This window comes from Cardiocondyla obscurior, linkage group LG23 (assembly GCF_019399895.1).
Source record: "Cardiocondyla obscurior isolate alpha-2009 linkage group LG23, Cobs3.1, whole genome shotgun sequence".
Classification (NCBI taxonomy): Eukaryota; Metazoa; Arthropoda; class Insecta; order Hymenoptera; family Formicidae; genus Cardiocondyla; species Cardiocondyla obscurior.
This window is the reverse complement of record NC_091886.1, coordinates 869,440-885,219: the sequence shown is the minus strand read 5'-3', so window position 1 is coordinate 885,219 and position 15,780 is coordinate 869,440. Positions and strand designations below refer to the sequence as shown.

General features: G+C 39.7%; 1 pseudogene; it reads left to right on the top strand.

Annotated features, from left to right (window-relative positions):
- The first annotated feature begins 10,286 nt into the window (after nucleotides 1–10,286).
- On the top strand, nucleotides 10,287–14,311 carry LOC139111263 (uncharacterized; annotated as a pseudogene).
- The last annotated feature ends 1,469 nt before the right edge of the window (nucleotides 14,312–15,780 follow it).

Genomic DNA, 15,780 nt, shown 5'->3' with positions numbered 1-15,780 from the left:
TTGAAATTAACGCAAGAAATATACACGAAGAAAATTCTGGAAAGATACAACATGATAGACAGTAAAACTATAAACACACAAAATAATAAAAGGAGACGGACTGGATAAAACACTAGAAGATAAGAAATATTATCTATACAGAGAAGTTGTAGGAAGCCTGCTGTATCTAACCACAAAAACAAGACCAGATATTGCATACGCAGTAAACCTGTACAGTCGAAATTTAGGTAATTACCCAAATTAAAGAATTAATGATACTAAATGAATTTTCAGATACCTAAACGGAACTAGAAATCAAGGAATTTCTTACAGGACAGACAGTGGCGAAGATGAAGTAATAGCATACTGTGACTCGGATTTCGCAGGAGACGAGAAAACAAGGAATAGTACAACGGGATACGCAATACTATTTTGTGGAGGACCGATCACATGGAGTTCAAGAAAACAATCAATCGTTGCACTAACCAGCACCGAGGCGGACTACATAACGGCAGCAGAATGTTGTAAAGAACTTCTACATGTGAAATCGTTATTAGAAGAATTAAAAGAAAAGACTGTAAAACTAGTTTTAAATGTAGATAATCAAAGCGCGATAAGCTTAATTAAAACAGGCGTATTTAATAGGCGATTTAAGCATTTAGACGTGCGATTCTATTTTACACATGAGTTATGTAACGAGTGATAATCGCGATACGGGTTACAGACTATCGGGTAACGAATTACTGATTAGGGTGTAGTAGGGCGATCGTATTTCCGACGATTTCTCGCGTCGGCGCATAAGTGAATCGAGAATGATGCTCGGGAGGAAGCATGCCGATGTGCTCTCTCGGGATTGTGCCGGGATTTGCGCGTAGACCAGTGAACTGTAAGGACGTACCTTGAATGTGATTCAAACTTTTAATTTCAAATATATTGAGACTCTCTTAAACTTTTGCATATCTTTTTGACGTAACCGTTCCCTTTGGGAACGGTAATTTTTCTGTGCGGAAGTTTAAATCTTTTTAGCAAACTATCTAAACGCCCGACAGGATCCTTCGGATCCCTTGCAAGAGGCTTCGGTCTTCTGCGTTAATTCTTCTCCGCCTCCTTTCTCTCTTTCTTTTATAAAAAATAGAACTAAGATCTCTGCCTCTTCAAATTTTCACCCGTACGCCGTTTCCTTTCGCTTCAACCGTAAAAGAGTTTCCTTACATTAATAGTCATCAATATTCCCATCAAGTTAATAAACCAATTAATTATTCTAATCTTTATAACAATCTTTCTAATTACTGTAGGTACAACTCTACTGATCCCTCTATTACCGACAACCACCATACACAAAATACATCCACGCACACTTCCTTCCATGCTGATAATACCCGATTAAATTCTAATATTTCTGATCTTTCCCCTCACATTAAAGAAATCTTTTTACAACTTTTTAACAATTTTATTATACATGCCTCTAGATATAATGATTCCGAAACACTAAACAGGATTCTTGAAGATCCGATTAATAACTCTGACTAACTTTTTCTGTCCGTTCCTTTCTTACCGACAGTTTTCCACTGTATTTCTGTTACTTACTGAATCCAAAATTAGCTTCCTTTTTCTCCGCTTAACATCATTTTTGTTACCAATGGCTCCAAAAAATCAATATCGATATCACAGATCACTTTCAAATTTAAAAATCATCTATTGGAACTGTCGCGGAATTCCGGGTAAGTTTCCCGAAATTCAATTTATGACCAAAGATTTCGATATTTTTTGCTTGCAAAAATCTCTGTCGCCATGTAATTTTACACTTAAAATTAATGGCTTTGTTTGCATTCAGTCTGTAGCCTCCTCTCCTTACAACCGGGGCATTTATATTTTTGTTAATTTTAAGTTACCTGTCTCCATAGTTAATTTTTCTAATATTTCACATTCGTCGATTGAATCTGTTTGTTTTACAGTCAATATTGACTCTGCGCCATTACTTTTTTTATCCATTTACCGACATCTTGGTTCTCGCACTCCTTCTTCCATTTTGCGCAATATTTTTGATTTGGGCGACATCTACAATGACATACTAGTAGTGGGGAACCTGAACGCTCATCATCCCCTCTGAGGCAACAGTGGCTCAGACTGTTTTGTAAGACACCTTTATGATGAGATTTCCGCCTCCAACTTTGTAATCTTGAATGATAAAAAACCCACTTTTCCCAGTACTCATCACCACTCTTCATCTGTAATTGATTTGGCCATCGCCTCGAGCTTTCTGGCCCCCCTGTGCGCTTGCTGCACTTTCGATTGCACTTTTGGTAGCGATCACTGCCCTCTAGAAATTGTGATTAAAAATAAAAATTAACTCCCCCCTGTTTTCAAGTACAAATTTTAATTATCCAATTCCGAGCTTGTAAAATTGTCTCAAATGCTCGAATGGGACGTTACCTTTTGTCTCGTTTTTAATAGGGTCAATATTAATTATCAGTCTTTCGTTAATTCTATCAAAAATAATATTTCAAAAATAACTTCCAAATCCACTGACTGTAAAACTATCCACAATAAATCCCACAAAAGCCCGGCCCTTTGGTGGAATGACGCCTGTCAATTGGCAATTTCGACACGTAATGAGGCATTCCACCGTTATAAACAAGATCTTAATCTTTCCAATTTTATTCTATACAAAAGGGAAGTGGCTGCCTCACGTAAAATTCTAAACAAACATAAAAAATTGGAATGGTCTTCTCTATGCTCATCTTTTAATACGCGTACTCCCATCGGAGCAATCTGGTCCTTAATTAAAAATTATAAAAATAATTAATTGAATCTTAAAACTTATAGAAACTCCGTCGAGAGTGTCCGGAAGACATCACATGCCATGGATAAGCTCTGTCCCCCTTCCTGTTCTCCTCCACCTCTTCCCTCTGTTTTTCTCATGAAATGCAAAAATCTCTCCAACCCTCTTACACAGCAATGGATAGATAACCTCGTTAATATTAATGAATTTGAATTAGCTTTGAACTCCATATCCCCTAAATCATCTCCAGGCCTTGACCAGATAGATTTCAAGATCCTTAGGATATTATCCCTCAGATACCGGGAATCTCTTGTGTGCCTCTTTAATCAGATTTACAATACCGGATCGTTTCCAGCGGAGTGGGTCCAATCTTTGTTATTTTTTATTCCCAAACCGGGCTCATTCAGTGTTCAACCTATTTCGATAACTTTCTGTGTCCTGCGTCTCATGAAAAAAATTCTCTCATTTAGGCTGAAATGGTACCTGGAGAAATATCGAGTTATTCCGAACACCCAATTTGGTTTTCGAAGTAATAAATCTTGCATTGATAACATCGTTATCCTCTCTAATCACGTACACTCTGCTGTTACATCCAGGCCGTTGATAATTAAAGATAGGAGGAAAAGGATGAGGCAGGTCTGGGTAACTGACCTTAAAATCTCGAGATACACAACAAATAGTGTACTCGAGATACTGTTCACACCAAAAGCTACGATAAGAGTCAATGTCTCGAGAGACAATATGACGTCTTTTTTAAGCTGCGTGACCGGTGGCAGCTTACTTTGATAAGGTGATAGAAGAATCACCTGTTATCAGAGATGGAGCCGGTGCGACTTAAAGCTAAAATAATTAGAGAAGTCAGATTTATAAAAAAAAAACAAAAACAAATATATTTATAAAAGATTACAATAGAGAAAAGTATAAATGAAATTATTGACAGATTTGATTAATAGTATAAAATTATAATTAGAATCCACAAAGACGCTAAGGAACAGGAGAAGAATAGAAATTTGACAGGTGTGATTCCGGAAGAATGAAAAGAATAGGATGATCGGGATGGTAAACGTAAATGACGGGATCGTTATCGGATAATTCGGATTTGAAGGCTGGAAGAGGGAAGGATTGAGGTTTCGGAGTTTTTTGAGGCGGAAGAGGATATTTGGCTGCTACTTGGTCAAGGAAATATCGGTATCGATGATTAGGCAGAGGAGAGAAAGACTGCGAAAAACTTGGGAGAGGAACCGGTGGAGGAGTAAAAGAGGTAAACGAAGGAAGGCGGTTTGGTGATGCGATCGAAGTCGGAGAATACGACGGACCTTGGGCCTCACAATAATCTGCGTAAAGTCAAAGTTCGGGGTAGCAGATTTTACAACTATAACTTCCGCCGCATGGCATAGGAAGCCTTCTTTTAAGTTCGACTAGTAAATAATTGTAGTCAGACGTATGGTTTTTGGACTCGGCGGAAGAGCGTGGTCGTGTTCGGCTCACTATAAATGAGCGATTTGATTTAATAATTGTAAACGGAAATTCGAGAAAATGAGTGTTGGACTTACTACTTAGGCAGTTTTTAATAAAAAAGGATGAACTTTGAAATAGCTTTGGCGTCTAAGGGTCCTTTTGGCGGATCAGCAAATTCGTGAGATCAGCGGATTTAATGCGTCCGGAGGATCGGCGGATTTAAGCGGCTAGCGGATCGGCTGGTTTGAGCGGCTAGCGGATCGGTTGGTTCGTCCTTCGGTTCGGAGCACTCGGAATAGTCACACGAATCGCGGGTAAAATAATGTCAGGCACCAAGAGACTTTTTGAGAATGAATGAATACCCGTTCCGCCTGCTCGTGCTTTATATACAATTCAAGAAGGGCGTTGTCGCGAGCTTCGCTGCCTGAATCTTTTTCTCAAATTTTTCATAGTTGTAGATAAAATTCTTTTTTTATAAATAATCCACTTGATTTTCGTTTATTATTAGTCATTTTTATGGATTCAGAACGCTCTATAAAGAAAGTTTATTTGTCCCGCGTGTACCGCTTATCATAGGGCTGTCTGAATCATTTTTCCGAATTTTCCGTTACTATAGATAAAAAACTCTTTTCTTAAAAACAATCCACTAGACCTTTCATTTATTGTTAGTCATCTTTGTGGATTCAGAATATTCTAGAAAAAAAAAAATTAAAAAGGGCGTGGACATAATACTGCTTTTCTCAAAAAGCACGTAGCGGTCGGGGTATTCCTGAATATAGCTGATGCTTTTGATAACGTTATCCCCCAAATCCTAATCCAAGAACTTGAGGTAATTGGCATTCCGGCCAAAATGCGCAAATTCTTTGATAATCTCATCTCAAACAGAGATATATATGTGACTAGCCAAGACAATATTAACTCATCTCCATTAAAATCATTCAAGGGTACTCCACAGGGCTTAGTGTCTAGTTCCATACTTTTTAATATATATATTCGCAGAATCAATTCTCACCTTAGCGATGGTGTGACTTTACTCCAATACGCAGACGATCTTATCCTTCTTTCCATTGAGAGGAATGTTAATCGTGCCATAGATATTTTACAAAAAAATATTAATTCCATCAAAATTTTCCTTGATTCTAAAGGATTGAACCTTTCTTTTGCTAAATCTTTCTACGTAATTTTTAACAGAAAAAGACGCACCATTGTTCTCTCTTTTCCTTTCTTCATCGACGGCATTCCCATTCCTCGTCAATCCTCCGTTCATTTCTTGGGGGTTATTTTAGACGAGAAACTCTCAAGTAAGGCTCACCTTAATTACCTTATTAATAAAGGAAGGCGAATCCTTCCCATTATCACCTCTCTTACGGCCACCAAATGGGGTGCTCATCCATGCATTTTAATTAATTTATACAGATCCATATTTCGATCCTCAATAAAATTCGGTTCTCAAATTTTCAATTACAAAAATAATAAAACTCTTTTCACTTCCCTTCTACGACTTCAATACGCCACAATTCGAGCTGCATTTTCTATGAGAAAATCTACTCCTATCAACATTCTTCTATACGAAGCCTGAGAGTTTCCCCTTCACCTCCGCTTTAAATTCAACAATATTAAATTTCTATATAGATCATCCGCTATTAAAAATAATCCTGTTATAAACAGCTTAAACATGGTCAAATCTGCAGCTAACTCATCCGCTATTAAAAATAATCCTGTTATAAACAGCTTAAACATGGTCAAATCTGCAGCTAACTCCCGTGTTAAAAGAATTAACGCAATCAAAAATATTCCACTTTTTTATCTATTTATTTTACACAAAACATACATTAATTCCTTGCATATTTCGTCTCCCCCCCCCCGCTCTCCCACGACTTTGAAACATATATCTTGAGACCCACATATACAGAAATTAATTTGAATGTTCCCAGCGATGCTCCTTCTCAAATAGTCAACTCTGCCTTTGAGCGTGAGACGGCCCTACTTACTGCCGGCTCCTGTCTGTTTTTTACCGACGAATCTAAATCGGATTTGCTCGTGGGATGCACCGTTTATTCTCCCACTCGTGGAACTATTATTAAACCAAACTTCCCGGTGACACCTCAATCTTTTCCGCAGAGACATGGGCTATCCTACAGGTCCTTACCCTTATTATTAAATGTCAATTGCCCAAATCGGTCATATTCTTCGACTCAAAAAGCGTCCTGGATTCCGTCTATTCTAAAAACATCAATCGAAAAAATTACATTATTTCCCTTATCAAACAAAAGCTGCTCCAAATTTTTTGTGTAGACCTGGAGGTGTCCTTGGTTTGGGTTCCTTCACATATGGGTATTCTCGGCAATGAACGTGCGGATCGAGCCGCCGTCGCTGCCGCTCGTAACGGCCCTAAAAGATTTTCTAAAATACCTTATCCCGATTTGTTTTCCTACATTAAAAACAGAATATATAACGAATTTTTCACTTTAACTGAAAAAATTTTTGCCAATAAGGGAGTTAGGTTTCATCAGCTTTACTACGACCGTTGTTGCACGCCCTGGTATCACAAAAGGCGTTATATTCGCCGCGAGATTGTGTTGCTTTGCAGGATCCGCAGTGATCATTATAATTTAAGTCAAAGTTTGCTAGAAAGGGATACATTGTCTCCAGCTCTTGCCCCTGTGGCGACTCGCGTCAAGATATTAATCACGTAGTTTTTCATTGCCCTCTTGCTATCTCTAAATCTGTTCTTCTCAGACGTTTTTTGAACTCGGACTTCCCTAATCACTTTGAAGATCTTTTCCATCCTCAGGAATCCTACTCCCAAGTTGTGCAGACTGCTAAACTCCTTTCTTAAATCTGCTTGTATTGACATTTGATATTCCGGCTTTTGGATTTTGTCTTTCGCTTTGCCTGCGCTTGCGCGTTCGTGGGGAAGCCGCCTAAGAGCGGTTCGCTTTCAAGTCTGCATGGTCGATGACCATCATATTAATTGTGAGCTTGGCCGTATTGAACCCAGAGGGTCTTTTGTGCCACTAACCAAGAAGAAGAAGAGATTGTGCCGTCGAGTAGGACGTTTCGGAAAAAGATTTGTAAGTGCGGAAGAATTGTGACGAGCCACGACGAGCGACGGGACGAGCCACGACGAACGGTGGGACGAGCCACGACGAACGGCGGGACGAACCAGGAAGTGGTATCGTGACGTACCGGTAGGTCGGCGGGAACTCCTGGGTCCTCGTGCTATTGAGGTCCCCAGGTTAATATTAATTTGTTCTACAGTTCAAGTACGGGACAAGGATTTTCTCGCGTGCCGTGTTACCGGCATTTACACCAAGGAACCGCCGGCGTGCCGTGTTCCAGAGGAAGCTGGTGAAATCAACTTTTTTGCTATCGTACGAGGTTCGAGATCCCGGATTCCAGCACGACGGCGGAGTTCATCACCCAGTATCCCTTTCAACGTAGAAAAGCTTTGCCGCCGTTGGACTCGAGAATATCACGTGAGCGTCACGTGATCAAAGACTTTGCGTCGGCCCGTTGCCGTGAACTGGAATGCGTGTGTGAACGTGCGAATCACGTGTTTGAAAGAAGCGTCGGCCGTTGCCGGGAATGTTAGAGTATATGCGTGCGAATCAGGCACCTGTATATAGCGCTGGCCTGTTACTATTATTTAAGAGTGTGTGTGTGTCACACCGGGTTGTAAATAGCGTCGGCTCGCGCCGTCCGCGTTACTGCGTGCAAACATAGTCAGAACGGAATTTTCCGTATAAATGTAAATATTTTTTTGGTTTCTTTTCTTCGGTTGTATATTTCGCGAGTCTTATATGAAGTTTAGTCGAGGCTAGCGGTATTTCTTTAAGTTATTATTCTGTAGCTTTCGAGCAAATGTGATTTTTATTTTGTAGCCTCCGAGCAAATGTAATTATTATTTTGGTAGCCTCCGAGCAGTTATCGCGTTATCGTGGGTTTCATCCCCGAGGTAACTTCAATTTATTAATGAGAAAACTTTCTTTTCTTTTGTATAAAATTTTGAGTTTCTTTAATCGTGATTTACTGCACAGTTAATTAAAAACAATATAATAGATATAAGATATGGTAAATATATAGTATAACGCTCCCACCTCGGATTTTCATAAAACTTGAAATATATGTGTATTTTTATCTTCTTAATCTTCCCTAAGAAGGAAAATTGTCGCTCTTAACTCTTTTTTTTAATTAAATTTTTTAAGATTTTTTAAGTTGGTAAGTAAGAAAATGTCAAATTTATCACTTTTTTTATACCGCTAAAACGACCTGCTTGCGCGGCGGGTTTCGAATGTCGGGCCAGCGAGCCCGGGAGGGTGAAATTAAATAATGATTTAAATAATAAAATAAAGCGAGTTTATTCAACAACTGCGACGGCCGCTTGGTTAAGCGGCGTCGATAGATATACAGGGTGTCCGAAATATTATTAGCAATATTAAAACTGTGGGTAAGGAATCAGATTTGGAGACAAAAAGTCCTTTACGAATTTGTAAAATTCGTAACCATTATTGAAAAAAAAATTAATTTGTCTAGCGCAAGAGCGACAAGGAAGCTGCGCGTGAGTGAGCGCGAATGGTTAAAAATGGCGCCGTCGCCTGTCGCGCTCACTCACGCGTGGCTTTCTTGTCGCTCTTGCGCTAGACAAATTAATTTTTTTTTCAATAATGGTTACGATTTTTACCAATTCGTAAAGGACTTTTCGTCTCCAAATCTGATTTTCTACCCACAGTTTTAATATTGCTAATAATATTTCGGACACCCTGTATGTATATACAGCGTGTCCCAGACATAACGAAGGATACTGGGAAACTAGATAGAATTGATTGAGACAAGTAGAAAAGTTCCATACCATTTTGCAAAATTCTCAACCGTTATTGAGAAAAAAATTAAAATGTATAAAATGTATAGGCGTAAGAGCGACAAGGATGCTGCGCGTGAGTGAGCGCGACAGGCGACGGCGTCATTTCTAGCGATTCGCCTGTCGCGCTCACTCACGCGCAGCATTCTTGTCGCTCTTACGCCTATACATTTTATACATTTTAATTTTTTTCTCAATAACGGTTGAGAATTTTGCAAAATGGTATGGGACTTTTCTACTTGTCTCAATCAATTCTATCTATTTTCCCAGTATCCTTCGTTATGTCTGGGACACCCTGTATATATATATACACGTAGAAATCTACAATCGCTGAGGTGGCTGCGAATATAATTCTATAGTGGGTACGTCGGTCCCTTAGATCGCGATCGATATGAAGCGTGCGCTAAGTGTTAATTCGCGGATGGTCGCGGATGCCCCACGGGAGGCACGGTGGGTGTCGCGTAACGGTGGGCGCGGTTTTCGGCGCGGATCGTAGATCTAGTAATTGATCCTGGCGGTAGGACCGGTGGTACGCGGGGCGCGGGCGCGGAACGGCGGGCGGGGCCCGCGGTACAATGATCGCGATTCGATATATGCGCGCGGTACAATATAGATCGATGCGTCGGTGGATCGCGAACGAAACGGAACTGTGGGGTCAGGATGCACCTTGACCGGTGTCGTTTAGCCAAAAGTCCTTGGCCGAGGCGGAGAACACTCAATCCCGTGGATCACGACGGTGCGACGGGATCTTGATGTGTTTCGAGCTTTCGTTGTAACGCAGACGTAGGATCGAGAGTCCTCGAAGGAGGCGGAGTGCGCTCCACCGCACGAGTTAGTCGTGCGTACGTCGTAGTTCGGAACGAGAGGATCGTGAGCGCCAGGAGTTCCTGGCTGAGACGAAGATCGCTTCACCCCGTGGTTCGTGTTCTAGGATCAGGTGTTTGCTCGAGAGCGAACGGATCAGGACGGTCCCGCTGAGTCCTGGCGTCGACTTTTTATACATAAAAAGTGACGGCGCAAGGTTGCCGGGGCTCAGCGAGGTTCGTGACGTGTCCCGACGCGTGGCGCCGAGGCCCCGGGATGCGGCGCGCTCAAAAACGACGGGCCTCGACGTCGACGGCGCGGTTCGGCGGCGCTCGGGAACGCTCGGCTAAGCCCGCGGATAGACTTAGCCGCGGAACGGCTACGCGCTGCCGTTCTATTCCGGCTGGATAAAGCTTATGAAGTTTGAGGCGCACCGCGCCCCGGGTCCCCGCCGGACGGTGTTGTGTCCGGCGGCCGGCCGATGTTGTGGCCGGAACGGTGCATCGCCGGGTGCACCGTTACAATCGTACAGCTTGCTCTAACAACTCTCGCTCTCTAGAATCCATACTGCTTTTTATGATTCCAACAGGAATACTAAAATCTCGCGCATATGTTCTGCGACTTTTATACCGCAGTATTTTGTCAATGTTTTCATTTTCATATCTCTAACGTGACGCATATGCATCTCAAAAACCATTCACCACGTGTGCCATAACAATTATGGATTTTTATATGTTTCTTATAAGAGCGCGTTGTTCTCTCGACAATGCCGTGTTGATAGAGACATCTTTATCGTATACTCGTATTAACACGCGCCTCTGATCTCATCTTGAGAACTGACGTGTGTTATTGATATCATATGTAACTACTTCGACACCGCGATCTCGTCTCGAGAACAAGAATTTGTCATAGTCTGTTATGACAAATCTAAGATTTTACCTCTTTAGTACGCGTTGTGAGTTCAAATGTCTGAGCTCTCAGCGTACATCTGTGACAATGAATATCAATGTTTTTACATTTTAGCACGTACTGAATCTCTCAATTTCACATCCATATCGCTGTAATCTCATTCTTGAGAAACAGATACATTGTAGTCTGTTATGATAAATCTAAAAATTTTATCTCTTTAGCATTTGGCAGGAGTTTATTGTCCGCGCCCTCAATGCACATCTGTGGTAATGAATATCAATGTTTTACATTTTAGCACGCGCCAAATGATTACATTTTACCACGTGTTTGATAATCGTGCTGTGATATTGTGGAGGGCTCTTACGTTCACATCTATGACGTTGCAATCTCACCCCGAGAAAAGATGTTTCCATATAAGGTATTGCGATTTGTAAAAGCCCCCGCTACTTACAAAATTTATACTATGCTCAGTGGTGGGAGTAGTATAAATACATTAGGTCTCTTTATTAATTCTATTAGATGATTTTTAAACCATTATACTTTCATTGCGACTATAATGGAGTGGTCTAGTGAATCTTCATCTTCATCTGTTGAAGTGGTACTTGAAGCATCGTCAGAGTCCGACGCCTCCCCATTGCCTAACGATAGTAATCACGCGAGTGACCAAAGTGACGATCTGACAATTCATATTTCACAAGAATTAGATTCAGCGCATTTTCGAGCACTTACTTCGAGCACGAAGCATTGCATGATATATGTGTATTATTGTACACCTAGTGCAGCTATTGCTCTTTGCACGGAGTGTATGATAGCATTCTCTGATTTGGGAGGACCTATGACTCTTATTCATGGACATGAGATCAATTCTCACAACGCATTATATAGCAGATCGTGCTCCAATTGCAATAAACCAATGTATTTAATATTTCCGTGTAACATATGTCCTGTTTGCACTGCTTCACAATAAAAACTGTGTTTGTGATATACAAAAAACTATGGATTCTTTACCATATGAGGACAATTCGTTTCATAGACGTAGCGATGAGGATGATGAAGCTGACGAACTTTTCAAAGTGATAAATACGAACTTTACACAGCTTAAGGGGTTATATACAGTTAGAATTTTCAAAAAATCGATTTTTTTTTTATTTTATTTTCTTAATGTACATATATTTAAGAATATATACAGAAAGTTTCATTTAGTTCCGGTGAATATTTCCTAAGTTATAAGTAAATTTGAAAAGACGTTTCAGAGTGCTCGGAAGTACAAGGTCGGAGCGGTAGCGACTACCTGAAACGCTATCCCTTTTATGCTCCTGTCTATTGTTAATGATCCTTTCTAATGTATTTGCATGTGTAAAGCAACAGTGTGTTAGTGTTTTTTTGTACCTGAAGTGTCTACGTCGACTTTTCTAACCTCGAACTGGAATAGATTTGAGAGTGGTAGCCAGTATAAGCAGCTAAGCCAAGCAGTAAACTTGTGAGTTTGTTCATACTTTTTTTGTAATTTTTCGTGAAAATGAAGGGTTCCAGAGAAACGAGAAAATCTCTTAACATACGTAAGTCAAGACTAAAAAAGCGCAAAAATGTTTTTAATCCAAAAACAGCTGAAACGGATGAAAGTAGTTTCAGTGCCTCGGCGAAAAAATTCAAAAAACAAAAGGAAATTTTCGTTCCACGTGATCCGTCTGTTGAGTATCGCATTTTAAATTTTATCACAGTATTTGCCGCGATTTCTGAATATGTGAAATGTAAGATCTGTGACGGAAATATCAAATTTTAAACTGCTTCTGAACGAGGACTTGGTTTTAAAATTGTTTTGCTGTGTGATAAGTGTGCAGATTGTCACATAAATTCTAGTTCTTTTGTCGCGCATTCTTATGAAATAAATCGACGATTTCTATTTGTCATGAGAGTCCTCGGATTAAAGTTAAAAGGTGCAGAAAAATTTTGTGGATTAATGGACATGCGAGCTTTTATATCACAGCCCACTTACGATTTGATAATAGGTAATATTCATTCCAGTATAAAAACAGCCACCGAAAAACTTTTTCAACAGGCTTGTACTGAAGAAAAATATTTGGCTTCCGAACATCAAGGTACTGAACATTCGACAGAATTAACTGTATCTGGCGATGGCACATGGAAAAAGCGAGAGTTTAGTTCCTTGTACGGTGTGACATCATTGATCGGATACTATTCTGGCAAAATTATAGATATTGTTGTAAAAAGTGCCTACTGCAAACAGTGTGAAACTTGGAAGAAGAAACTCAATACTGAAGAATATAAGGAATGGTCTACAGAACATGCAAATAGTTGCACTGCAAATCATTCCGGTTCTTCTGGGAAAATGAAAGTTGCTTCAGTCATCGAAATGTTCCAACGTTCACTGGAAAAATTTGGAGTCATGTACAAAAATTACATCGGAGACGGTGACTCTAAAACGTACTCAGGAATTTTAAAAGCTGCATTTTATGGTGATCAAGAAGTTGTTAAAAAAGAATGTATTGGACACGTACAGAAACGAATGGGCACGCGACTCAGAAATTGTGTCAAAAAAATGTTCAAACGGTTGAAAACGAAAAAGGAAAAAAAATACAGAAGAAAACTCTGGGTGGAAAAGGCAAACTTACTGGAAAGATGATCGATAAGTTGACAGTTTATTATGGCTTAGCAATAAGAAGAAATTGTGATTCCATTGAAAAAATGTATAATGCTATATGGGCCACATATTATCATTATTGTTCGAGTGACAAGGAACCTCAGCACGACAAGTGCCCGGAAGGACCAGAATCATGGTGCGACTGGCAGAAGGCTGCAGCTGCCAATCAATTATCCACTTTCAAACATGATTATGACCCATTACCAAAAGATGTTGCTGAGGCTATACATCTGATTTTCACAGACTTCAGCAGTGAGAATTTATTAGAAAGATGCGTAGGTGGTTTTAATCAAAACAACAACGAGAGCTACAATCAACTGATTTGGAAGATCTCTCCCAAAATTGTTCTAGCCGGTTTAAAAATTGTGGAAACTGCTGCATACATAGCTGCTGGCGTATTTAATGAAGGAATGACATCACTATTGTATTATATGAATGCAATAGGAATTACACTTGGACCCAATGCGCATTCATATGCCGAAAAAGAAGATGAGAAGCGCGTGAGTATTTCTGATCTCAGAGCGCGTGAGAGCAGCCGAGATGGAAGAATGGCTCGCAGACAACATCAGCTCGAGTTATTGGAAGCTGCTGAATCGGCGAAGGGTGTATTATATGGTCCTGGAATTGACGACTCCATGTAAGTTTAAAAAAAAAAAAATTATCCTATGTAAAGTGCATTCTAAACTTTAAACGCGTTTTTCTCAAAATGGTATTTTCAAAGTCGGTGACCAACATTTCTCGAAAACGGCTTGCCCGATTAGTCTCAAATTTTAATACGACCTTCTTAAATATATTTTTTAGTAATTGATCGAAGATTTTTTCTCTCCAATAAATATTTTATTTTTTATAAACAATTTAGAGCCGAAATTTTGGTGAAAAATCGATTTTTTTTTTTCGAAGCCGCCATTTTGTTAAAAAAATTTATTTTGCTTATTCCTTCGATTAATTACTAGATTTGACATTACTGTAACGAAATCTGTTTGGTTTTTTAATTTCAGATGATCCAGTTCCGACATATAGTGGTCACCGCAAAACGTCTTTTTTAAGAGGAGCTCCCGGAGATCAGCTGTAACTCTTTTTCAAATAAATATTTTTACTAATTTTAGGTCTTAAAATACTGTTAAAAGATACCATAATATGTGTATAAATTTTTGGATTAATAAATTTAAAAGTTTCTTCGGAAAACACTCTGGAAAAGTCACTTTTTTTCGGCCGTCTAACTGTATATAACCCCTTAAACCTCAAGGATCCATCACTCGTTTTCTACGAAATCGTGAACTAGGTGTCCGCGGTACCTGTGAACCGTTTGTGAAACGATCTTCGATTGATATGCATCACAGTTATCGCGAGTGGCCGCAGCATATAGTGAAACGCAAACTTTGTTCTCTTCGCGGCATACGTAATAATGTTTCGGATTTCTTCGAGTCATCGCAATTACGAAGATTTCTACAATCGGGTAGATTCGATGACTTAGCGATTGGTCAAAGAGCCGCATTACGACATAGACTTTGCTCCGTTGACGATCTATAACTTGGTCTAAAACTTGCTATTCAACGTTGTATCGACCGCAAAATGGACTTGCCTCTATATATAAGTTACTATCATCCAGTGAACTGTTATACGTGGGTGGATACATTTCTGGATTGATATCAAATGCTTGATCCTTGCTTCACCATAAACATTTTACTTGGTAATGGGTTGTGTGGTGAAATTTTTTTATGCAATCTAAACCATTGGACTTTTGCGCGAAATTTATCTGACAACTGTGATGCTGTTACCGCACTCCAATTGCTACATCACACATGCACCCATGATCAGGTTGCATGTAATATATGTGTGGACAGCCTCAACGATACTGAGAAGGAGATGACCTCAGTTAATGACATTTTGTTTTAAAATTAGTGACTCATATAACTGTGGTGGAGATTTTAGTATAAAAGTCGCATATTCTCGACGTGTCGTTACCAGTTTGCGAACTTTCATGCACGGACTCTACTGTCTCGAAAATACTGCTGCAACCATGAATTTTTACACTCCAGTACCAAGCACGTTGGCCGGGAACATGAAGTAAGTATTATATATTGTATTGTGATAAAAAAATCTGTTTTTTTTCTTTTATTCATTTATTGTATTTTCTATTTAGTTTGGCCACACCGCAGTGTACGCACCATATTCTGGGGAGAAGATTTGCTTTAACGCCTACTGCATACAAGTATTTGGACATTGGTATCAACGCTGGACTTATATCACATGTGGAATTACTTCTTGGCGATACCAAGGGAAATACTATGCTGCTACCGCATGCTACGTGGACAGTGTTGATGG